The 25,662-nt window shown below is 37.5% G+C and overlaps 1 protein-coding gene across 1 annotated transcript in view; it reads left to right on the top strand.

Annotated features, from left to right (window-relative positions):
- LOC135790700 (putative tyramine receptor 2) overlaps nucleotides 1–25,662 on the top strand; it is a 50,263-nt gene that overhangs the window by 8,244 nt on the left and 16,357 nt on the right. The window contains 1 exon segment of the mRNA XM_065300972.1: nucleotides 14,649–14,713. The gene's annotated coding sequence lies outside the window, so the exon portion shown is untranslated.

Genomic DNA, 25,662 nt, shown 5'->3' with positions numbered 1-25,662 from the left:
CCCAAAGTGAAAATGGCATAAAGTGCACGTGAAAATTGATCCCTGCAGAGAAACGCCGCGACATGCACGCTCGTCATTCTCATACGTCATTGTGCGATTGTTTTGCTTGTAATAAAATATATTGCGGCTTCGTATCACATATTGACAAAACGTAGAAATGGACATTCGTGCACATAAAAGCCATTCATTCGTAATGGATTTGTGGCTTTGACGGCTGGCGCTGTAACAAGCGGTCAACTCATTGTGACTTTTCTCTTTATTTTTGCTTTGGTTGTGCAATTAGGCGAACAAAGGTGTTTATTTTGAGCAAAAATTTAAAACTTTGACAAAACAACGTTTTCTCTTGTAATAATTTACTGTTTTACATTTTAATCTATCTGATAATGAACATTTTCTCCCGTGACAACAAAAACACCGCGTAGAAGAGTTTAAACTTCAATATGGACAAACCGAGAAGAACAAACAGCGCACGTGTTAAGAACTAAATCGCTTGGCAAACACACTCAGCTCACCTCACCTTTCAAGCGCCTTGCTTTTTGCGCCCGGGGTCGTCGAATTGCATTTATATCTCGCTGCACTTTGGCAGCTGCTGACAGCTCACCTTTTCTTGTGTCTTGGAATCACTATCTACGCGAGACGGTAAGCGGTTTGTGACACTCAAGCGCAACACGTTCTGGATCCTAATTGAAATAAATGGATATTCCTCTGCATTATATTCAACAAGCAGAGAGTAAAATTGTAAACTCAAGTATACATTAACCTCTTTTGTCTTCACAGCGAGAAGGATTAAAATTTAGTTTTTTAAGGTTTTGAGACATAAAAAGTAATATTTTAAACACGGACCTCCAAAATCGTGATTAAAGTACTTTAGTCACGGGTTTTAGTCACGGGACGGAGCTTACACGTGACTAAACCTCATTTTTAGCCACTTGATGCTTAATATACAATGTAATAATGGTGTATTTTTCGATAAACATTAAAAATGTGAGACATTTGAGTCGTTTTTCATTTTCGTGGATGGCGAACATCGTGCTGCACGTACAAAGTGCACTTTTAGCGTAACGGCCATCGTTCGAGTGTTAAGGTTTTAACGTGCGTGGCGTGTGGCCCTTAATAATTCTATCGCCTTCTCATAGCGGACAACTCCGCAGCACTCGTTTCTGAAGTTGACTCCGGTAGTCTCCGTGCGGAAATAATTTATCGCGCGCTTCACGTGCGACTTGCTGGGAAAAAAGTTTAGTAGTTTGATATAACATAATATGTGTGTGTCGATTGAGTCATGATACCGTCGCCGGCGACGCAGTCGTTGTATACTCGAACGGAACTTTAGTGACATTTTTATATTTCCGCCTTTACAGAAATTCTTCCTCTCGTTACACTTCGATAGATTTAATAGAGTCAGCGCAGCGCAACGGAACAATCGACCAAGTGGAAAGTGTTGTTCTTACATTAGAAACAAAAAACTAAAAAAAAATTTTAAACACAAAAAAAATTTGTGTTTAATTTAGTGAAGTAAGTACATTTTGAAATCGCATTAAAACATAAAACAAGATTGAACATGAACTCGTGCAATTCGAGCACGAAGAAGATTGTTCACAGCGTTTTACGATGTGGTGCAATCCTGCGAAAAGCAATTTATGCATACACGCGTGAGCTGGCACGTATGTGCTTTTACCAACGGCAATGCATTTGAGTAATGCACGTGGCCCGCCATATTTCCGGGTGCTGGCGGCGCCTTCACCTGGCGCGCATAAAATTTTAAAATTTTATTAAGTAATACGAGTATGGTCCATCGAGACCTCCAAAACATATTTCTTCGCCCCAAACCGAACGTATTTTAATCGGAAAACCTTTTTAAGATATCGAATTGTGTGCGCCACGTGTGCTGCACTTGCACACATTATAAATGACCTGCTTGAGAAAAGAATCAGAACGTTTAATTCAATTAAAGTCGAATCTACGAGTAACTGTTCTAGGGCAATGCGCGTCGGTTGATTCATTATCTAGATTTAACGGATATAACCGTAATATTGTGCCGGAAATGCACGCCTGGAGTCGGGTTCACTAGGTTAGTATCTTCGCTTCCGTTTTGCTGGCGCAGATCTATGTGGTCGGATTATATTCGCATATTCACAGGACTGCGTAGCGGCGTAATCCGCGCGGGTGACGAATGCATCGCAAGATGTCGGGCGGGTAAGTATAGGAAAGGTTTTGACGCGTAAAAGAGCAGCGCTGGGTTCTATTGCTGTCACTCAGCGCACACAAAGCAGTGCAATGCACATTCGTTTTTGTGACTAATTACAGTCGCTGTGTGCGATGACGTTTCGGGAAGAAAGGCATCGGGCGAAACGTTTCGGTTGCAACCGCCAACCGCATCGTTATAGGAGAAATGTCACTTTGTTACTTTATAGTCGCGTTGTTTTGGTGGGCTACGTTTCAGAGTCGAGGTGAAGGTAATGAATAGATAAAATACAACGTATATTTCACTGATTTTCGTATCAAAAGCATGTAATATAATAAATTACGCAAGTAAAACATTGAAATTCGTAAAATAAATTGTTTTTTTTTTTCATTTTGCTTGCAATTTCTTTTAATATATAATAAAATCTATTCTAAAAAGTAGATTATCTTTAAGCTAGTGAAATTGACAAGACTTTTTCCCTCTTGAGCTCCTCCACACGTGTTTTCACACGAGGGGATGAACCGCTCAAAGTGACAGTTATTCCTGCGTAGCCCAATGAATGTGCGCCCGACTAAGCGTGTAATGAAGAAGAATTGCTTCGGATCTTTTTGTTAACATGACGGGTAATGTTTCATCAAGAAGTTTCCGGACGCAAGAAGTACGCACTTTAGTTTATGTACGAGTATTGCTATTTGACCTAAAGCTTAACACATAAAACTTAAACATAAAAAACAACCGTAAGCTTTTTTAATACTTTCCACTGAAATTACTAATGGTATTGTCATGTAAAACACAAACAACTGACCTTATCCGCATAATCTGTACTGCAGAGAACGTAACAGATCAGATTAGTGGTTTTAATTGGGAGGAATTGTTTGGAATTCATGTCGATGCGCCGAATGAAACTCGTGCGAGCGTTAAAGCAAATTAGACGATTGTCGAACAATCGGATATCTATATCTACATCATGGGGGGAACAAGCGATAATTTAATTTTGAACGTTAAAATTTAATTTTCTAAAGTTAAAAACAAAATCCAAAGCAAATAGCAGACATTCAACATTTGAGTGTCGATGGAAAAATAAAATTCCACTTGGAAAATATAACTTACATAACACGATTTTCACATTTACAGTAAAATGAAAGATTGATGATTGTGTCTGCACTTATTGAAGCACATTAAAATGTTTAATGTTTATTTCCTTCATATTTCAATGGCTGTGGTTGAGATTTACAGTTTACGATAACTTTTCTAACTTTTATTTGTTTCCGCTTGCGTGTCACGCAGAATTTTTCCTTGGCAGGCAATCGATGCGTGTTTACTGACGAAATGAGCTTGTTCATTTTATTCAAATTGAGCAATTATCCCTTTTAAGCCAACTGGGCTTTGGTCCTTGGAAACGCATCTAAACTGAAGCGTAAATAACAAGGTGAAACACACGCGAATAATTCCGAGCTAGTTGCTGTGGTGAGTTGCTGCACGCCGCCCCCTCTCACACACACACAGCATGCGCAACGCGAACGCAAACTCAAACTGCAGACCGAAAACGTTAAACTAATTTGTAATTCCAATGAATCGTTGTTTGTTATTTGAATTCCGTCTGGTGGGACGCACAGCTTCTGCGGTTCATCGCCCAGAGACCTCTTTCGAACGTTCATTTCCTACGAGCCACTACTAGTTTCAGGCGTTAACACATACTAAGACAACAATTTCGCAATTCTCCCGATTTTCTGATTGTTTGTGAGTGCAGTGCGTGCAATTTATTGTCAACATTCTAATACTCACTAACAAGCTGTGATTCTTGGAAAGCAGCTGTAACAAGCTATATGTGAAATAACAGTACACTGCTGTAACTCATTACTGTTGTGTTGTAGGTTCTTGCAGTTCTGGCAAGCGAGTTAAGTTAGAACTTACATTGCGGCCGAACAAAGTTTCCTGCAACGATCATATCGTAGTGGTCCCAGCCGCAAAACTTGAAGCGTGTGGTGTGCGCAACGAAAAATGCATGACTATTGCACACACAATTGCAGCGCGCGGAAATTTTCGCACAAAGTATACACCAGCGACGCTAAATAAATACAAAAATGATGTATGCGCATCGCCGCCCTCGGGGTCTCTTTAACACAACGCTTCGGCTGCATGCCGTTGTAATATTATGAACAAAAAAAGAAGCAAAACAAAATATTCAAAAGTGGAAAGCAGAACAAAAAAAAAACATTTATTGCAAGCGGGGTTTTAGAAAAAGTACGCACTCGTACTCCGAAACAACGTTTTGTTGTTTTATAATTCATTGCCCCCATTTTGAGGGTCGGTTTATACGCGGAAAACACAATAGCGTGTGCAAGTCGTACACCGTCGCCGTTTTGTTGCAATTATTGTATAATTTCACGCCGAATTAACTGTTTTTTTTTGTGTTGTTGTTGTTTTGTGGATATGTATTCCGGTGCACCATTGAATGGGACCTTATTTTGCTTTTATCATCACGTAATAATCAGAAAAGTTTACTAATTTTCAGCGAATTCGTAAAAGTATAAATGCTTAAAGTTCGAGTAAACACGAAAAGAGAATGAGTAACAAGAAGGCACCCGAGGTAAGGAGAGGAAAACAAGAAAAAGCTTTCGCGCAACTTTACCCCACCGATTCTTGTTGATTCACTGCGCGAAATTCGCATTGTGCGTTCGTGTGAATCGAATTAATTTCGTTTGTATGCACGTTGGACTCTCGATATTTTTTTGTTCAAATCTAATAAAAAAGAAGGCGGTTCCGTGTGCGAACGGTTTGCCGCGCGCGGTTAAAGGGAACTTTTTTAATTGTGCGAGAGTTCGCGCCCAAAAATCTTTCGCGAACTTGTTTTTCAAACGAGCACTTTTCTCCGGTTTTAATCTTTCACCGTGTTTGCCGCAGCACCACGCTCGGCGCTGATTTGCTTTTGTGCTAAAGTCAACAACGCTAGCAAGAAAAATATAGACTCGTGCTCGAAATAAATAAATAGCGTTAAAATCAGTGTGCGATGATAAAAAAAAACACCCTCTCAGCAAAAAAATTCAAACCGTGTGGTTTTTATGCTTTACATTTCTTTACCGCAGAAATATAAACAAATATAAAATTCTTTTTAAAAAAATTTCTTTGATTTGAATTTATATAATACATATGCATTCTATTGTACAGTTTATATGCGCAGAATGTTGGCCAACACCTACATTAATTAAATTTCCGTGATGTAGTCAAACAGGATACCAAACCAAGGATTTGATAATGTTGTTGGTTGCATGTGTACAATGGCACGGGCACATATTGTGCAGCATTGAAATAACGCCAGCGCGGAACGTACGCAAGTGCAAATAGCAACTTCAAGTTCAAGTTGCGCCCTCAAATGAGAAGCCAGCAATGCGGGACCCTGTGGTGTTTTGAATGCAGAAGCAAACAATAAGCCGCTATAACTGCTGCAGCACGCTGCTCCCAAACGACAGCCTTGGTTGACACAAAGAGATGAAACAATGTCAATTGTGAGACAGTATCAACAATTCAGCATAATGGCGTAGGTAAAACACAAATTAACCTCCGAAATTATCATACGCTGACACGAAAATCATTGATCAAAAGCTTAGTGCTAATAAGGTGCATTATTGTATCATTAGACTTCATCATGGTTGGCTTACAGGTCATTAGCACGCCGAAATGCGATTTTAATGTTTTGCTAATGCACATGGCTGCAACATTGTATCTTATTTACCTATCTGATGCATACGTTGCATTCGCGACATGACGCTGTCGTTTAGATGACAAGAAATTTTCAATTATCTAATGGATGTGGAGCTAGATGCGCCTGGATCGATAAGATCTAGGAGTAGAAGACAAGACAACCACATCATAGACGTCGCGAGACTTACAAGCATATCACCAAACACGAAATAAGTGACTACGAACTAAACTGCACGCCTTATAGACACATAGTTGCCAGATTCGGGAGCGCCGCGTCTTTGAGGGCACTGATCGTATCAAATGAATTGCGATTTAATCTGAAACCCTTCTAAATGTTCCATTTTGTGTTATCAAGAAATCACGGTGTCTCATTACATAAATTTTGTGTATTACAATATCTGATTCAAAATGATTTTGCAATAAATTTTTGAGAATCATGCCAATTATACCAATTAACCCGCGTGATTATATTTCCCGCATGACTTGATTGTATTGTAATTGTCGTGTCGTGCCGTGTGCCACTGACAGTTTCGGCATAGACGGAAGCTGGTTGCAGCTTATCACAGAGCGCGGAAAGCCGTAGAAATTAGTTTTCGTTAAGTTTGTATAGAAAACCCGCGCGGCGGAGGTGCTTGAATGTTATAGCACAATAAAACGCGGATGGCGCGCGGGATTTCGAAATATGCTCGCTTCCCAAATGCGCTAACTGGAAATAAATTGGATTGTAAGATGTTAACACATGGACGGGATGCAAATCCGGAGCCATGTATTGAATTGGCAAATTCAAGTCTACAAATGAGATACTCGTAGACAGACTAGGTACAGGTTACACGTTTGGCATGTGGCTGTACGAGTATGAAACAAGTTCTGATGGAAAGTTTTGAATGAATTCTATTTTTGTCGGCGTGGGGAATTCACCGCGGTGGAAACAATTGCAAGTGCAGAGGAACAAATAATTAGAGAGTTCGAAAATAGTCTGGAAAATTAAATTTATGTCTGGATGAATGTTTGAAATTCATTCAGGTTCATAGGCCTAGATGAGGCCTAAAATTCATTTAATTAATTAATTCAATAGGACCTTAGATATTCCTCTTAATATCCAAGAGTCGTTAGCTACATTTGCTACATAATAGAGGCGTTTTATTCATTTTACACCCAAATATCAAATTTTAGTAAATTATCTTTAGGAAATTGTTTCATATCTTGCGTATTTATTGCGTATTTATCCAAAAATTCACCAGATAAAAACAAAACACTTTCATTGTGTTTTTTTCGAATTCCAGTGCCATTTACAGTAAAAAATATACGATGCAATTTGTATAAAGCACATTTAATTGAAAAAAAGAAAGGGTAAAGATCACCAAGTTCATTTCCAACAATGTAAAGCTAGAATTTTGCTAACAATGAAAGAAAAAAAGAAGAAATATCTGATTGCATAACAATGGCGGGAAACCAAATACTCTTTGCTTTGTTTCTTCGCGCGTAATCTGTCAGGCGACCAATTCATCACTGACATCCCTTTGCTATCTTTTTTTGTGGCTTTTGAGAACACTCACCACTTTTGAACAATCCAGACTTGCTTTATTAGGCAGAAACTTGACAACTCGTAGACTTGCGGGATTTTAAAATAAAAGTATAAGGTTTTATCTCGTTGAATTACAGACATTTAAATCATTTATTATGTTTCAATACTAAAAAGTTAAAGCTTTAAAATGTATCGCATATTAAAAAAAATTAAAAAAAAAAAAACGATTTTTTGATCAAATTATTGGCGCGTTTGGAAATAAATTCACCACACATTAAACGAATTGCATTAACGCCTGAAATGGCACACGTACGTGCCTAACCTATTGCAACCCATTTAGTTTGTCCTGTTTTTCGACCGCAGTGCACACGCATGCCGGCTGGATAGCTTTTTGAATAAAGGAATAAACGAAATAAGCGAAAGTGGCCACAACGCGCTTTCGATAAATCGCCGACGATTTATTACCTGCCATTCCACGCCCAAGGAAAAACGCTTAAAACATTTTTCCCTTGGCTAGATTATCGCCTGCTTTTCTAACTTAGCATCAATTTATGTGTGAGGACTCACATTTAATCTGCAACCGCTTTTATTTTTTCAAAAGCAAACTTATCGTCTAATACTGATAAAATTTAATTCAACAAAATAATAAAATAAAAATAATATAAGCACGTATAACGGTGTCTGGATGAGTAGAAAAGAAAACAAAAAAGTAAGCAAAGAAAAAAGATGCAGGAAGAAAAAAGAAACCCTCGTCTTGATAACTTTCTTGTTTATTCATGCGCTGTCGTCGAATTAAATTAAGCTGTGATTTATACTTTTTAATTTACACAATAAACACTCTCGCACTCTTATGAAAATTTCGTGCGCAAAGCCATAATGTAAACTCTCAAAAGAACTTTTATCTTCATTTCTATAAACATGAAAGTAAAAATTTAATATTAATTAAGAGACATGTTGAAAGTAATAAATAAATGTAAATTAAAACCGTACATTTGTAAAAATAATCTCGTTTGATAGATTGCTATGGATTTGAATGTTACGTGAAAAATATGCAATGCGGTTTATGTCATAGAAATCGACAATCCTGCAAAATATCTGTCCGCGCTCGCTTTCTATTCTTAAAGTGTAAATTTGAATGTGATATTACGCTCGGTGCGAATGTTGCGAATGCATGTGTTTATTGAATTGGTAAATTCATATTTGCAGGCGTATCTCTCAACGATTCCAGCGAGCATACTTTTCGAATATATCTGCGGCACGCGCCGAGGAATTTCATTTGTGCTGCATGAATGTTCGTACTTTATTGTCAATTTATTTTTGTTTTTAACCCTCTCGGGTGATATTGAGCAAATTAGGGCTCGACTCGAGTAAACATTTATATCGTTCTTATATTAAGTTATTGTTTCAAATGGGATTCAATCTTGAATGAGAATATTATGCATTCAAAGCGGGCGTTTACGTAAGAACGCGAATTAGATAATTTACAGATTTATATATTACTTGCAATACACTTAAGTAAAACTAATATTGAAGAAATCCTGATGTATTCTTCTGACTAGCGTGTGATATTGTTGTTGTTGTTTCTATTTAACTCGATGAAAACGTGCTCGTGATAACAAACAATTCGTCAACAGCAACTACAAATGTATTCTGAGAACGTGGTTGCAAATTAAATGCAAATATGTGCATTGTACCGCCATCTAGCGTTAGACAATAGAATCTAAATAGGATTTAAGTATGCTGCGCACAGCAAGTGAACTCAACACTGAATTACCACTGAATTCATTCTCTATTAAAACTAAATACGTGCCATTCACTAAATAAAATATATTTCCTGTTTTCCTAGCTAATAATAGCTTTAACCCGCGGCTTTGCTCGCGAATATCTAAAATAATGAAGTTGCTTCCGTACGCGTCTGTAGTCACAGAAGAAGTAACAATGAAGTAGAATGGCGGGAAGTTTAAAATGGCTGAAAGTATAGTCTATTGAAGTATAGTGTACAGTCTCTATAGTGTAGTCAATTGGATTTGATGTTTACGTAGCTGTCGGTAATACAGTGTGATAATACAGTGTGATGGTACTATAGTACTTAGATTTGAGCTTCATTGCTGGAATGCTAGATGGCGTTAAAGTAGTCAATTAACCAGATGCTGAGGTATTATTGGCTAAACAATTTCTTTATTTTATTTAAAAAATACTTTTTTTATTAAATAAAAAGTAGCCTATATCCATTCGGGGACCACTAAGAATATGTGTAGAAATTTTCATGATGATCGGTTAAGTAGTTTTTGCGTGAAAGTGTAACAAACATCAGGACTTTTGCATTTATAATATTAGTAGAGATAATTCTTTTCAATACTCATTAGTTTTTCTTCAATGTCAATTAGACTTTGAATATTTTATTGCGAAATGAATATTCTCTTAACATTTTCATGTCAAACGTAAGCACCAATTATCATTAATAGGTTAAAATTAAATAAGTACTCTAATTAACCGCCATTTATGCTTTAATGACGACGCGACTCTATGACTTAAATATATCGCAACAGTAAGTGAATTCTTATCTCCTTTCGCCCCAAAAGTGTTAATTAGTCCATTGTTGAAACTCGAGGCACTTGAAGAATAATAACTTTAAACACGCCGTTTCGTTGGCCATTTACTATTCGCAACATGAAGTCCCTCGCCTTCAAACGCTCTTTAAGTTCACAAAAGATACCTTTCCAAATGATAGATAATTCCAACGGCGCAGTAAACGCCGCATTGTTCCGCACTCCTTATTGCCCTGTTCTTAGTTTACGTGCCTTCAAATTAGCCAGGCAGTGTCCTCACAACTCAGGTTGCAAAAGGCTAGAGGCATAAATATATCACTCACGTGCCATAATTACAAACAGCGTTTAGTATACGAGTATAAACATAAATATATCTTGGTATAATTATATTGAGTGTATATAGAAATATTTAGATAAATATTAAGTGTTTAAATTATTTGTTTGTTATTTAAAACATTTGGTATAAACGGTGGTTGCAAGAAACATGTAACTAAAATGAAAAGGAGAGCTACCGTGAATACAGTAAACTCAAGAAAAGCCTCTCACCGTACAGACTATTAACAATAAGACAAAAGGCATCTCTTTTCTGACACAATGAATAAGTACCGAGGCAAACGCTTTTTAGCTGTACTTATCGCCACTTTGCAATAGTTGCTTGCTGGTATCTAGGATATTGGAAACGAAAGCAGAATATTCAATGCTTGTTAACTAATTAACTACTTTTTTCTAATTTCACCTTTAAAACGTTAGTTTTCCACGATTTTGAGACAAAAAAGTTGAACTTTAAGCACGAACAGGCAGAGCAGTGACTAAAGTACTTTAGTCACGGGCTTTAATCACGGATGGACTACTTTTAACTTTGAAAAACAAAAAAAAAGTTTTTCTGTTTATAGCCTGAAACTAAACTAGAACTAGTGACTAAAGTACTTTAGTCACAGGTAGACTTTTTCGCTAAATACCATTCTCTGTATTCTTCACAAACAATAATTCCTTTCTCATAACTAATATTCAAGAAGTAAATATATATTAGCACTAAAATAATTCCCGCAAAGAAGAAACATTTGTTAATTCACGCGAACAAGAAAGCTTTATGATTGTGAACATATTGTACAAGCACGCAAATTCTTCTTAATCATTGTAATCATTTACGAAAGCTTGGATAGAGTAATAACTATGCTCAATGAATTATAGCGCGTCATAATGACGGCCATAAATCTCGTAATTATGCATTTGAAGTACTCACATTTTCATATTATTATAGTATTACATGAAACTGTTTCAATCCGACTTTTTCTTCTTTTCACTTCGTGCACGTTAGATTTGCATTTGCTTCGATATAATAATTTAGTTATATCGGTAGGCAGGTACTTTATTTGCACGCAACGCTCGTAACAATTTTTTCCTGATATCACTTTCTTCAGTTCCGTATCAAATGTCAAGTTTTAATTTAATGTGAAAGGCTTTTAATGTAAATGTTTAAAGAAATATGATAGTTTAACTGAATTTTTTTGCTTCTGGGCTAATTCAGGTTTTAAATTGGAGAAAATGTTTACGTGTCGAGGGGTGCCTTAGGGTGTAATTGAATTGCTCACGCAAATACTATTTCCGTTCGTATTTTTATATTTCGACCGAATTCGAATAAGTAGGTATACCTGGTAATGTAAAAGATATTGTTTTCAATTTCACACCTAGCTAGAGAAGCACTCACGGTCGAAAAATTCGGCAAATTGAACACGTGAATTCACTCGCGTTTAAGGTAAAATATCCTCAAGAAATAAAGGCGTTACGTCAAAACCAATAAGTATACATTTACGAAGATATTGGTGCGAAATGTTTACTATTTTAACAATATCTACGCGTTGAAAACGTGAAAATGTTTGGATTCCGATTTAAAACGAGTTGGAATAACATATATGACACTTATCCGCACATTTCCTCTGGATCTTGTTCCATTGCGTGCGCATGCATATCCTTCCTGCACTTTTGTAAGAGTATTGGCAACTTTGGCTAGTTTTAGTACCCCCATTGCGATTGCTGCTTTTGCGGCGACGGCTCTCCAAAGATAACTCCGAAGACAATGTGCTACATAAAATAGTAGCCCGTTTTGCACTTTTCTTTATCCTTTTCCTTATATCCACCCTTAGATTCTCGTTATACAAAACCCAGGCGATATATACAACACATATTTTCATATATTCGAAGGAAATCACCTTGGAGTGACATCGATTTTTTGATGTTGCTATATTTTGGTCAGAGTCAGAATAAAATTCATGAAATATTCAATAGGTAGATTTATAAAACATTTAAATACACAAAAGTGTGGTAAGTGTTGTGTTGTATGAGAATAAAATAAATTCAAAAATTTAAATTTCTTTAAAAATAAATTAATCATTATTTATGATTTTTTTTTCTTTTTTCACCTTTAAATCGCTAGTTTATCTACGGTTTGGTAATTTAACCACAGACAACCAAAGACGTGACTAAAGTACTTTAGTCACGGGTTTTAATATTTTTTCTATTTCCACCTTTAAAATATCAGTTTTCCCCGGTTTTAAACACAAAAAGTCATACTTTAACCACAGACAACAAAAGTCGTGGCTAAAGTACTTTAGTCACGGGTTTTAGTCACACCTTAACTGTTCCTGAGCAATAACGAAATATTTTTTCAAAACTTGTAACTATAATAAAATGTCGTACACATTACACCAACAATATGTGTGTATAAAATAGAAGACAATAGAACACATTGTTGAACGTATATCATATAAATCATATCGTGTGCGCGAATACGCGTATATGAATCTCCGAAAGATGAAAAAGAGATTCAACGCGGAAACAATATTTTATTTGTGCAATGAAAACAAGTGAAAGATAAATCACACTTGTCCGGTGTGCACACGCGCCAAAAAAAAAGGTCCTAAATAAACTTGATCTGAGTCACAATGGCGGAAAAATTCGCAGGTTTGATGTGCAGCACAGATAAAATATATACGTTACTTGTATCCCCGTCGAACTTGAAACCTTTTCTGCACGAACAACATACTCCTCTATAGCAAGTAGAAATGTTTACCATACATTTCGTAAATTCTCTCTTTGCAAAACCGGATTATGCAAAAAGGTTTTAAATGGATTAAGTATCGTCAGTGCGCGTACATTTTCCAAATAAACATGCGTGAAATTTGATCTAGCATTTACATCTTGCGGTTGTACGCTAAGTTGCTTGCGGATTAGTAATATAATGCTTTCTATACCAGAACGCAAACGCTCTGATAGGGGTGCTTATGCAAAATGGAGATGGGCATCTCAGATTCAGTTCCTTCCGACAACAAACTCTGGGCATTGCAATAATGCAATGCGTTAACTACCGAAATTAGCCAGGATACGATAAGGCCAAGAGTTCTAAGATGTTTAGAGGCTCCAAAATATTTTAACTTTGCGATGGTAGAAGTACGAGTACAGAAAAGGAAGAAAATAATTTTCAATTTATGATGTTTATAACATTCAGATTTACGTGTTTCGTGTGCGAATTCGTGTTACGAGCCCATCACTTCGCTCTTCCGCTAGTGTTGCACAAGTCGTAATTCAACACATCAGCCCTGGTGTGTAGGTGGCTTCAGCTCGTATCTGGCGAGACATCGTAGTTTGCAATGATGGCTTTTGCTTCTATCAGGCGCAAAGTTAACGATGTGTGTTCGCAGAAATCGCACTTTATGGCATTCACACGTCGTTTGCTATACCTACGCTAGCCACTAACGACCTGCATATACTAAATTTAAATTATTTGATGCCTCATCAATCGAAATTTAATAATATTAAGAGAAAATAAGAAAATTTATACTTTTTCATTATTAAGCGTGAGAGTAATGCAGTAAAAACTATTCTGATTTGAATTCTGATTCAGTTCATTTAGTATATATCAGCGTCGAAGAATAGAAGGCGAAGTGTAGATGGGTTTTGTGCACAGCGTGACCGGGCTGTTCGTTCTGCATGCCGACATTGTAAGTCAGTCGAAAGCCAGTCGAAGTAGTAGCAAACGTGAACTCTTCGTTTCCGGCTGGCGTCGAGCCAGACGTGGTAGCTCGAAGCCCATCCAGCCAGTTGATCGTCGCGATAACAGGAAAAGTCGTGCTTTATTGCATGTCCCACCCAACACCATTGCGTCGCGGCGTCACAACGTGTCACCTCGGTGGCAACGGCTGAAAAATCTCGAAATCCATGAAGCAATAGACGCGAATGCTCTTTTCGGTTACACGGGCGGCTGCATCTCCTGCGCGCCGATAAAGCAACTGAATTCGTTTGTTATGTTCTTATTTAAGCAGCAACTGCAAAAAACTTTTCCTATTTGATTTTCTTTTATTTTTCCTAACGAAACTATTTAAAAGATAGATTTTCATCATTATAGCGTACAAAATGTAAAATAAGTGTGTTTTTATGTTCTCGCATGAAGTGCACATTCGTAAATCTTTTAAATTGTGGTGTAAACACGGCATATAGTTTTCTATCATATATTCAAAGCATTCAGACCGGAATTTCGTGCATACAACATCAAGATCTTATTCATACCACATGTCCTAAAAGGATTTACATCTTCATGAAATGATAGAGAAAATATAAAAGTCATAAGCACCTTCAGAAACACGTTCTACATGTGTGTGACCCGATTCCATCTTTTCATAAAATATATTTTTAGTTTCAGCCAGCAGAGAGAAACTACTTGCCGCTGACAGCATCCGTCATCGTGTCCTGATGCTTGAGGTATGTAACTTTAATGTTTACTCAAATGCAAAGCCATTATGCAGCAAAAACTTTCGAATGTGCATTTTATGTCCATTAACGCGGTGCGAGAAACAAAATTTTAAGTGGCAACACCAGTGCAGGTAAATTATGCAACAAGGGTGTAATGAGTGTTATAAATCACGGCGGACAATATTTTGCGATCGTTAGTGGGGACTTTCACTAAAATATTGTTCAGAAGTGTCACGTTATCTAGTAAGTTAGGTCTGGTCCTAGCGAATTACAGTGAGGTTGGCCGGACCCATCGTAAACATATCCTACCAATATAATTTCCTCTCGAGGAAGGATGGGCGCAAGGAAAGGAAACACTTAACATTTGGATAGGTCTTCGGGAGAAAATAGTTTTTTTGGTTCACTTTGGATTAATTTATAGTAAATACATAAATAAATTGATTTAGTCTAAGTAATTAGCTTCTTGTTTCTCTAAAATGTTTCGAGTTTACTGGGTTAATAATAATTTAATACTAATTTTAATCAAAAATGCTAAAAAATCACTTTTTCTACTTTTGTCTTTAAAACAGCACTTTTTCTACGGTTTTGAGACAGGAAAAGTTGTATTTTATGCATGGACAGCTAAGACTGTGACTAAAGTACTTTAGCCACGGGCTTTAGTCACGGGTTGGAGCTTTTATTATATTTCTCAATAAAAAATATATAAATACTTTAATTTACCTTGATTTTTACTTTCAGCAACATTTTATACTTAAATATCGATATAAGCGTCGTCATAAAGATTTTAAGATGTGAGGCAATTCTCATATTTCGACATTTTATCGACGTCGTTTCAAGTGCCACATCGATACATGCATGCCGCATGTATATCCAACATTAAGCTCTGGTTACTGGCTGCGCTTGAGCATATATGGAAAAATATTCGCGTATAACTGCGATTCGAAGCAGAAAAGTCGTATAAAGGAAATCGTACTTAATGCCCATTTATGGCAGCAATTTGGCAATATGGCACCATGCAGGCGGCTAATACCAAAGCTCTGTGTTATGGACCGGCTAGAAGTTAGACCAGAAACGCCTTGATGTACTTTGTACATTATTTCGTGGCCAGCAAAATATATAGATATATTTCAAATTAATGCCTAGGATATTCAAACGCGCGCGGGATTATTACCTCGACGCCGGATTTGTTGTTCTCTTTAACGCGTCTCATTCCTAGGTTTTGGTTTCCATTCACCGTATTTGTTTCGACATGCACATCCCGCAAACAATGCGCGGCGCGAACTCCACGTAGTGCTTGGTGCTCTCCTCGTGTGTGCTCACACGAGAAACGTGCCGGCGTACCTGGTTCGACCAAGCAATTTGTTCTACATGTTGGTTGCACTCGTGCGCATTTATCTTTCGGTTTTCATTTGCAATGCACAACTCGTAGATTAATAGATTACTACTGCAAAAGCTCGTGCGCGCCTACTGCATCACTCGCAACAGTCTCTACCGTCCACGCATATTGATATACACGCATACAATTCGCGACAAGCAGCAGCATTCTCCGCAGGTATCAAAAGCGCTGTTTGCAAACATGCACTACATGAGAATATTCTGTTTTGGGCGTGAGTGAAGATATGCGCACTCGTGCATATCTTTGCTTTCATCCAGATTAAAATAATGCAGTTGTAGTTAGTAAGTGGCAAACATTTACTTACGCAGTGTTTGTATTCGTGTTTTTTACTTTTGTGCGAATTTGGCAATTCACGTACAGTCGTAAATTATAAGATTAAGCATGTTCGTTACTGGTGCCCGGTTTAGATGCCCGAAAAACTAGATAAATGGGAGATTTGTGGAAATTTGAAGAAACGGACGGAAAAATAGTGCAGCGCACAAATACCTCAATAAAAAACGCGTAGAAAAGTTAATCAGACGCGAAAGACGTGCTTAATGCGCGAATGATTAATAGGCACGTCCGCATAGATGAATAGTTTGCTTTTGGCGGAATGAAAGATTTGAATTGATGGAAACTTGCATTTGCTGCACGTGGCGGATGACTGGTGTTCAAGTGCAGACAGAAGTGAAACTATCCATCAAAAACATTTCATGTGTTTACACAAATATTCATTTTGTGGTGTATCTTCCTCTTTAATTTTATATATTTTCACAAAATAGATGATTTATCACAATCGATTGCATCTGCAATCTGAGTTTAAGAGACGACGTCGTTGCATCACGGTCAAGTGGTTGGATTTCCAAGCTGCCAAATACCGAAAACGGTGTGTGCAGGAAATCGTCACGAAATGTTGAACACAGCATTTCTGTAGGCTGACCTACGTAGATGTAGGCCCGAATTGAAAGCACACATTGTGTTTGTATGTGTGGGTCGAAATCAATTTAAAGTTCTTGGGGAGGGCCATTGTGTGGCGGAATAGAGCTCCAGCCATCTGGATGCAGGACTTGTATCCACGCAGGAAGGCGATCGTGGTCATATCGAAAGTGACCTTAAATCAGGCTGTTTTATGGTCGGATTTAAGATTCGCCAAGCAATTTTTCCGCCGAAAATTTATGTTAATAATTAAATCGAATTCGCGTCTGAGTATGAAACAGTGAAATCAATCAGTAACTCCAAGGGGAAATTTATTGCTTTCTTAGGAAGTTGTGACTTCCGCTCTGTGAGAGCGAATGGTCGCTTTTTAATCGAGATAAGTTTGTGTTTCGAAAAACAAAGAACGGATCCGAAAGCTTGCCTTTTGTTTCTGTAACACAAGCTCTCTCAACTTTCGCCTGTCGCTAAGAATAGAATTCTCTGAACAACGAGAACATTCGACTAGATTTGGAATTCTCGGCTTGAATAATGCAGTTTTTGTTTAAAGCAAAAAGCAATACCATTGATTCATCAGTAAAATTTCAAATTTTATTCGTGAAAAACCTCGATATTGATATTTATTTGATCGTCACACATTTGTCGACTTGAGCATTCAAATTTATTCGAGTATTTTGAATGTGAACGTTTTTTGCCACGTCTATCTATCCATCTCGTTCTGCGTGTACGCATTCAGCAAAAATAACACAAAAAAAATCGCCCACGACGACAAATGTGCACGACTCAGCTGCCAATACCCGAACACGCACAAATGGGACACATTCATAAATTTTATATTGCGAAATTTATCAACTGTGACGGATACATATTTATCAATATAAAAGCATTCAAATATGTTTCAGACTTTAGTAGTATTTTTAAATTTCAATCTAATTTTGATGAATACGCACCAATTAAACGCAGATTAAACAACGATTAATTTGTGTCGTCAAAAGCTAAACCCCAAAACGCGTTCCCATCTTTTGTCGTTTAAGATCTCAGAGCGTGGAACAAAAACAAGCCCAAAAGCACTCTCGATGACGTGAAGATTTCGACAGGAAAGACGACCCTTTCCGCCGGCGTTACGCCTCTGCTTGCTATATCAATTTGTTCTTATTGCGTGAAAGACGAAATTCATAAATAATTTATAAGGATGGTAAACGCGGAAAACTTTATTTTGTATTGGCAAACAATAACGGATCCTTATCCTATTCAAATATATCCTTGTCGCTATCCGGCGGCGGAGAGAGCTGACAGAGAGAGAAAGATGCACTTTAGGATAACCACGCAGATTGCCAAGTACACAATCGTTTCTGAAGCCGGCGATGAGGAAAAAAGATTGCGCTCGAACGAGAGAGAAATGCGCTTTACGGTTTTAAATATGTACCAGCGAAATCATTGCTACTTGAACGCTGCAAATCTCTTTAAAGTAAAACGCTTCAACACACGTTTAAATATATGCATACGCTCAGAGAATACTTATCGATGCTTTGCGAGGAAAATTGCATGTTTTCAATAAATAAATTGTATGCGTTTGCAAATCGAAAATCATAATCTTACTGCTTTTACCATAAAAAATGTTTTTTTTGAAATAAAACTTTTAAATTTAAGAAAATAAAAAATAACGTGACATATTGAAAGTTTTAAAACATTGGAAAAATTACAAGTATCCTCCTGGCGCATGAACTTGCTATTAAAAGTTTTAATGAAACGCTGCAACCTTTCAAGCACACTTTCTGTCACTTACGTTTCGTATCTAAAATACTCACAATTCTAATATTTAAAAACTATATTTCAAACCACTCTAGCGAAGTAAATATAGAAATGCATCACAAGATCTTTTTGCTTTAGAATAAGTGAACAGTGACGAATATTATTCAACGAGAAAAAAAAAAGTGCGTGGATGTCTTTTCCACAGAAATGAAATAAATCTCTTTTTTTGCTTTATTTACAATGAGTGTCGTGCATTGTTCGATTTTTTGCTAGTTTTGTTCGGGACCGGCGCTCCCGCACACATACCTATATTCAGGGAGGTCCTTTCAAGTGTAAAGTACACTTTTCAAATATTAATTTAAGCTCTTTATTATCACCCTGCACTGCACTTTATATGGAAATATGCATGGCGAACAATAGAACAACCGAAATTTTGCCCAGAAAAATCGTTTTTTGGCCGAAGGGAAATTTCATTATACTGGCTAATCTCTGCTACTGTGTGTTACAATATTCACGTTATTAAAAAACGTTATTGATGGTTTTTATATTTACATAAGTAATACCTATACATACTTTTGTACTCTGCGAGGTTTGTAATTACCAACACAGTGTTTTGATGTGCATTTGTCTGCACAGGTGTCATCCGGCTTATTGGTTCGCACATTCGTCGGTGTGATTTTTTTTCCTATGCTTTACATGATTTGAATTTTCCACTCGCAGTCGCGCATCCGGTTCTCGCAAATATAACCACGCGTGCCGGCTTTCCAATTCCATTGTGATGACATCGGCACATTGGCAGTGAAAATGCTGGGCTGTGCCTCTGGTGGATTCTGCTTCGGTACGCGCGAGAGCTGCTGGCGTTGGTGATCGTAAAATATATCTATTTGTGCGCTTCGAATGCTGGACCTGGAGGCGTCGGCCGTATTTGCATTGTTTTATCGTGATTTATGGACTTGATTTGGGTCAAGTGTCAATCTTTATTATGAATCGATGCACAAACAAACACCTGATGCACGCAATTAGTTTAGCGAATGGGTCACACGTTCACCACCGAAATGATGATTTCCAAACTGATAGTGTTTCAACGAAATGCGCTTTGGGTCAATGCAATTTTGTTTTATGGATGAAATATATTATGATTCGAGCATAAAAATTGAGTTTCAAAACTGGAGTCGTAATGATATCCAAAGCAAAATAAAGTAAATAATAATATATTAAATATCAAGTGGTTAAAGGAGAGTTTTAGTCACGAGATTGATTTAGAGTGACCGTAGACAGCGATCAATCGAGTTTTTAACAACATTTAGCCACGTGATGCTTACCCAACTATTTAAAGTTCCTTCTACTATACAATAGGTAAATGCGCAGGCGCAAGATCCACCCGTGACTAAAGCCCGTGACTAAAGTACTTTACTCACGTTCTTGACCATCCGGGTTTAAAAACACTTTTTGTGTCTCAAAACAAAGATGGATGAATAAAAACATTATTTTCTATGCGTATTTATCTTTTACCTCTTAAATTAATTGTGTTTTCACTTTAATATTGACTTTTTTATTTATTTAATCACTGATAACCCTTAGGGATTTAAGACAATGCCAATTTGTAGGTACTCGGACAATGTGTAGTTACCGATGCAACGAATTTCTGAATTATTGTTCTATCTATTTTAATGCACTTCAGAAACTATGTTCCAGTTATATTCAAACGTCAAGATGAAATTCAAATGTATAATGAATGACTTTACTAGTGGATATTCAACGGTATAAACTCCAATACCCTCTACCCGCCACAATAACAACAAAGAGATTTATTTATTCCACGATGATTGTTATACGGTTAGATAATTATATTATCTCATAAAATATAGGAATTGTTGCAAAAAATAAACATCCGCCTTGTGGAAGTGACCATTTACAACTCTTTCTGTTCCCTTTATAAACCATTTAGTCGTTCGAGTAAAGCGCAATCAACAATAATGTTCGGTCATCAATTCGACTCGGTTAAGCGCCAGTTGTTTCCAATGTTCATAAACTGCTGCATTAAAAGAGCGAACCAACAACACACCTTGAACAACATCAGCATCAGCAGCAGTAGCGGCCAAACAACAACTTTGTTATTAATTGCCACATGGAGAGTGCACCATGAAAACAAGAAGCTTGGCGCGCCAAAACTTGACATCGTTTTGCCGAAATGCGCGCCCTGACGTTATAACGATTAATTTTAAGGGTTGTTTGCTTTTATATCACATTGAACGCGCGGTAAACTCGGCACTGTTGTGTCGTTCAGAACGTTTCTTTTTTTTTCTCAAACAAAACAGGACAATGTACCTACGCAATTTTTAAAGCAAATGGCAGAGCACGTACAACTTACAGGTCATTAAAACGACATGGATCGCTAAATCTTGCGCAAGAAACATGAACGTGCCTGTAAGAAACTATCAGACATAAAATGGTGGCGTGATAAAGTGTTGCTTGAAGTGTTTTAAAGCGTTGGGTAGGCGATGAAGAACGGTCATCAAGTGCGTATCGAAGAACGGCCATTATCCAAACGCGTAGGGGGATGAGATGGCGCAGTTTGCTCATATATGAAATCATCCCCCAATGGCATAGAAGCAGCCTGATATGCGATGCAATTTGAAGTATGTTGGCGCAATCTAACTAACGTTTTTGATGGCGTAATTAAACGCGGTTTTTCCTCTCACAAAAGCACGACGAACGAATGAACTCTTGGGTGCGCACAACTAGCACCCCAACCCAACTCATCGATTTAATGAAGTTTAACGAGCTTTCCTATCTATCTAGTCGAGTAACTATTCGCGCATCGCATAACTTTATAAAACCACAACCTTTCATCATTCATCTTTTTGATTTTTTGGTTTTTTTGCAAACAAAAAATAAAACTGATAATTGTACAAACATTTATAGACTTCTACTTTTGTTGGTTTTTGTTTGTCAACTAAATTGTCTACACTGCTGATATAAAAGTGCCATTAAACACAGAAAGCAGATAAACACGAATGTCAAAACAACTTTGTGTATTGTTGCATCCTCACTTTGGCGGCCTTCCGAAAGTGTCCACGACGATCAATTTCGAGCAAACAATGGGATTTGCGACACTCGGAAGACTCAGCCGCAGCTGGGGAAGAAAAAGAAAAGAAAACTTTGCCGAGGTGCTTTTTTCGTGCGTTTTATTAAAAGCCGTTGAACGTAATTCGTCATAATTTATCTTTCTCCGGTTTTCGTTTAACATCGATTGTTTTTTCAACGTACACACACAATGCTTTTTTATTGCAAACAATGCAACTTAAAACATTTGTAAAAATACTTTTGACTTTCTGCGGTTATTTTAAGAATATTCTTAATGATTATGTGTCTACATTACATTTAATTTGGGTTGCCATTTCGCCTTCTCATAAACAGCACTCTGCGCAGAGGTTGCAATTACGTGACATAGTTTTAATGCAAGGGTGCAACACACAGACCGGTTTTCATTATTTTTTTATAATTTCGGTCATGTAGTACTTGCTACGTGCGTCAAATTGTTTTAATTTGATCCTTTATGTAATGCGCAACAAAAGAACAAAAGTACGGTTATAAGGACCTCGTCAACAAACATTTTTCTTTAAATTCCGGGATAAAAACGTCAAATATTTATAAAAAATGTTGTATAGGTATATCTAAAGCATCCGCACCAAAAGGAAAGCGTGATGAGAAAACGGAAACCGTCAGCGTGGCGTACGCGTGAAAAAATGAGAAAAAATGGGACGGAATTAAAACGTCACAGGCAGTAATTAAAAAATATTTTTGCGCGCCCGCACGCAAATCATAATATAATATGGAAAATATGTCGAGAGACGAACGCAGTCGAGAAATTCTTGAGACCCAGAACACCGCCGTCGTCGTGAAAACGATATCACGCTGCGGGATGGCGCGGCGTTCATTCCTGACGGCGACGACGACGACGAAGGACATATTCGTCCGCGCGCGGTGGCCAAGCCACCCTTACTTGAACGTGATTTTCTCCTCGTCTTGCAATCTTATCGCGCTCCCACGAAGCGGCTATAAATATAAATGCGCAAAGTCTTCATTAAAATCGAAAGGCTTTATTACGATTGCTTTCACGGTGCGCATGCATAAATTCGCGCAAAAATTATCTCAAGAGCCAACAAAAATATTCATGCGAATGAAAAATGAATGAGCTCAAAGCGAGCCATGGTGGTAAATCCAAGAATTATGTCAAGAATATTACTCCAACAAATTTTGATAAGATCCCTTTAACCTCTTTTAAATTAAAAATATATAAATTTACGAAATCATTATTTTTTAAACGGAAACTATAAATTCATGTTTTTATTTTCGCATTGACAGTAAAATGTAATATTTATCCATCTTTATTGACTTGCCAAAGTCTAGTTTGCATTATTTTTCCATTTAGAGTCGTTCATTTCTTTCGCAGGAAATAAAAGAGGAAAACTTGTTGCATTTTGCAGAAATATGATGGTTGTCTTAGTTATATACGTTGTCGATAGACGGAGCCAATTCACGACCATAAATCAACTTGTATTTTTTCATTTCTTGCGCAACAAAAATGCTAATTTTAAACTAAACACATTTCCGTGCAATAAATAAAATGAAATAGAGTGCAAATATTAACCTTGTTACAAACATCAAACGACAGGTACTCGCCGAGAAAAGAAATACAAATAAAGACGAAACTTGTTCGAGTTCCGATCGAGGCAAGCAAATGAAAAACACGCCGTGCGCATTATTATTTACTACAGCGAGCGGAATTACGATGACGTTCGCGGGTGGATTCCCTGACCAAAAACACGCTGGACAATTTCGTTTCATTCTCGTATTTCACAATTTTTCTCCATTTTTACGTTTGTAGATGGTTCGTGCTGGCCATCCATATAACACATATACCATTTCGACGTTTTGCTCTCGCGCCAGTCAAATAAATGTTACACGCCGTTGACACGATACGTTTCCGACCCATGGGGAGCGCAACATATACGTACGTTTTTGTCATCATAAAACAACGAAAAAAAAAACAACTTTACGTCGTGTGTGCAGTGTTTGCCTTCGTGCGTCGCGCTTCGAGCGAGTGATTACGTTGCTGAACAATACGCGGAGGAAAATATGGCTGGAGAAAAAGTTGTACAAACACATAATTTGGTAGCTTGCGCGGATATAAATCGTTTCATAATGTTTTATAATGCAATTAATTTAGCAATACGTCAACATTATTTTCGTAATATTGGAATTAGAGATGTGTAATCATCAATGCGCGCATTCCACAATCGGCTATTCATATCGCATATAATCGTCGCCGCAAGCGCTGAAACCCAGAGTCTACTTAACCGCATACAGCCGAGTTGCATCCCAGTTGTTGAAAATGGAGCCTTCAGAAGATCAGACCCGGTCATAAACAACAACTATCTGCGCATCCAGCCGGCATTCGAAGCCGTTGAAACTCAATATACGTCGGGCATGCACGTGACGTACATTACACTCACGCATTTGCAACCTGCTACTATATTCGCAGCCGACCGCATTGGTTTGTAAGATAGGTGCATCCCCGGATTCCTATTACATCCGATGTGGTCGTTAATTAGTCTCAACTATCATCATACGATGCTTACACTAATTATTCTATTCTGCTATAGTAAATATAGTAAATAATAGGAAAATTGGGGGAGGGGGGTTGATACTTTGTTGCGACGATTTTTGATAATTATTATTTCTTAAAAGCGAAAGCAACCAACGAATCGAGTCACTTCGACCACTAGCTTCGTACGGTGCCTTGAATGAGAGTCACTTCTACCGCTACACTCATACGGTACCCTGAACACGAGTCTCTTCTGCCGGTAGCGTCATACGGTGCCCTGAATCGAGTCACTGCTTCTGCTACCTTCGTACGGTGCTTTGAATGGTAGTCACTTCTACCGCTACACTCATACGGTACCCTGAATCGAGTCACATTTACCGCTAATGTTTTTTAGTTTATTTACGGGACGTGTTATTTTTAGGATCATTAAACGCGTGAAACGTGAATGTGGCGAAGCTAAATGCGCGAAATGAGTTAAGTAGTCGAGCACGTGTGCGGGCGATGCCACTGGTGTGCTGGCTGGCGCCGCGACGCTCGACGCCACGGGAATATATTCGGAAAGCGTCGGTTAATTAGTGCAAAGTTTGCCTGCGAATTGCCGCGCCAACGAAATAAAATACGTGTACCGACGTTTTTTCCTTGTGTAAATCTTCTGCTCATCTATTATTGTGTTTTGTTAATTGGTATATAAGCAAATATAATTAGTGCATGTTTGCAAAAACCACGTAAGTAAAATATTTTTAAAGCGTAAAATAATCTTAAAATGTTTTAGTTTAAAATCACGACAAATTTACGACAGTAAAATATTATTTCCTTGGGGAATATTAAAAAATAATGTGCATTTTAAAAGTCTGCATTCATTTTTCTCTTTGGGAGCTGTATAAATAGGCAGGAAAGTGACAAACAACGCACTATTCAATTCCGAAGTGGCTTCACAATATGATGTGCACTTTAGCTTATTCTATTCTTTCTTATATTGCGTATTTATGCCATAAAATATTTGTGAAATGTTTATATCATAAACATATTCATAGCTTTTATTTACAAGCACGGCTCAAGCACATAGCGTTATTATATTCTATTATAACTCTATACAAGATTTATGATATCTTAATGTCCAGCGGGTCTTTGTGTGCGCGTGCATGAATAGTTTTTGGAACACTTGGTGTTAATAGAATGGTAATGCATGTTCGCATTTTTCTTTCGCGTTGCTGCAGTTTTCCATTTTGTCGCGGCTGCCGTCTTGACATTCATTCTAGTACGTTACGTTTATTACGTGCGCCTGCA

The sequence above is a fragment of the Atheta coriaria genome, unplaced genomic scaffold (assembly GCF_025399875.1).
Source record: "Atheta coriaria isolate IRGN ID8LTWV9N9 unplaced genomic scaffold, Caltech_Dcor_3.1 hic_scaffold_4_pilon, whole genome shotgun sequence".
NCBI classification, from domain to species: domain Eukaryota; kingdom Metazoa; phylum Arthropoda; class Insecta; order Coleoptera; family Staphylinidae; genus Dalotia; species Dalotia coriaria.
The sequence above is the reverse complement of the archived record's forward strand: the minus strand, read 5'-3'. Positions and strand labels throughout refer to the sequence as shown.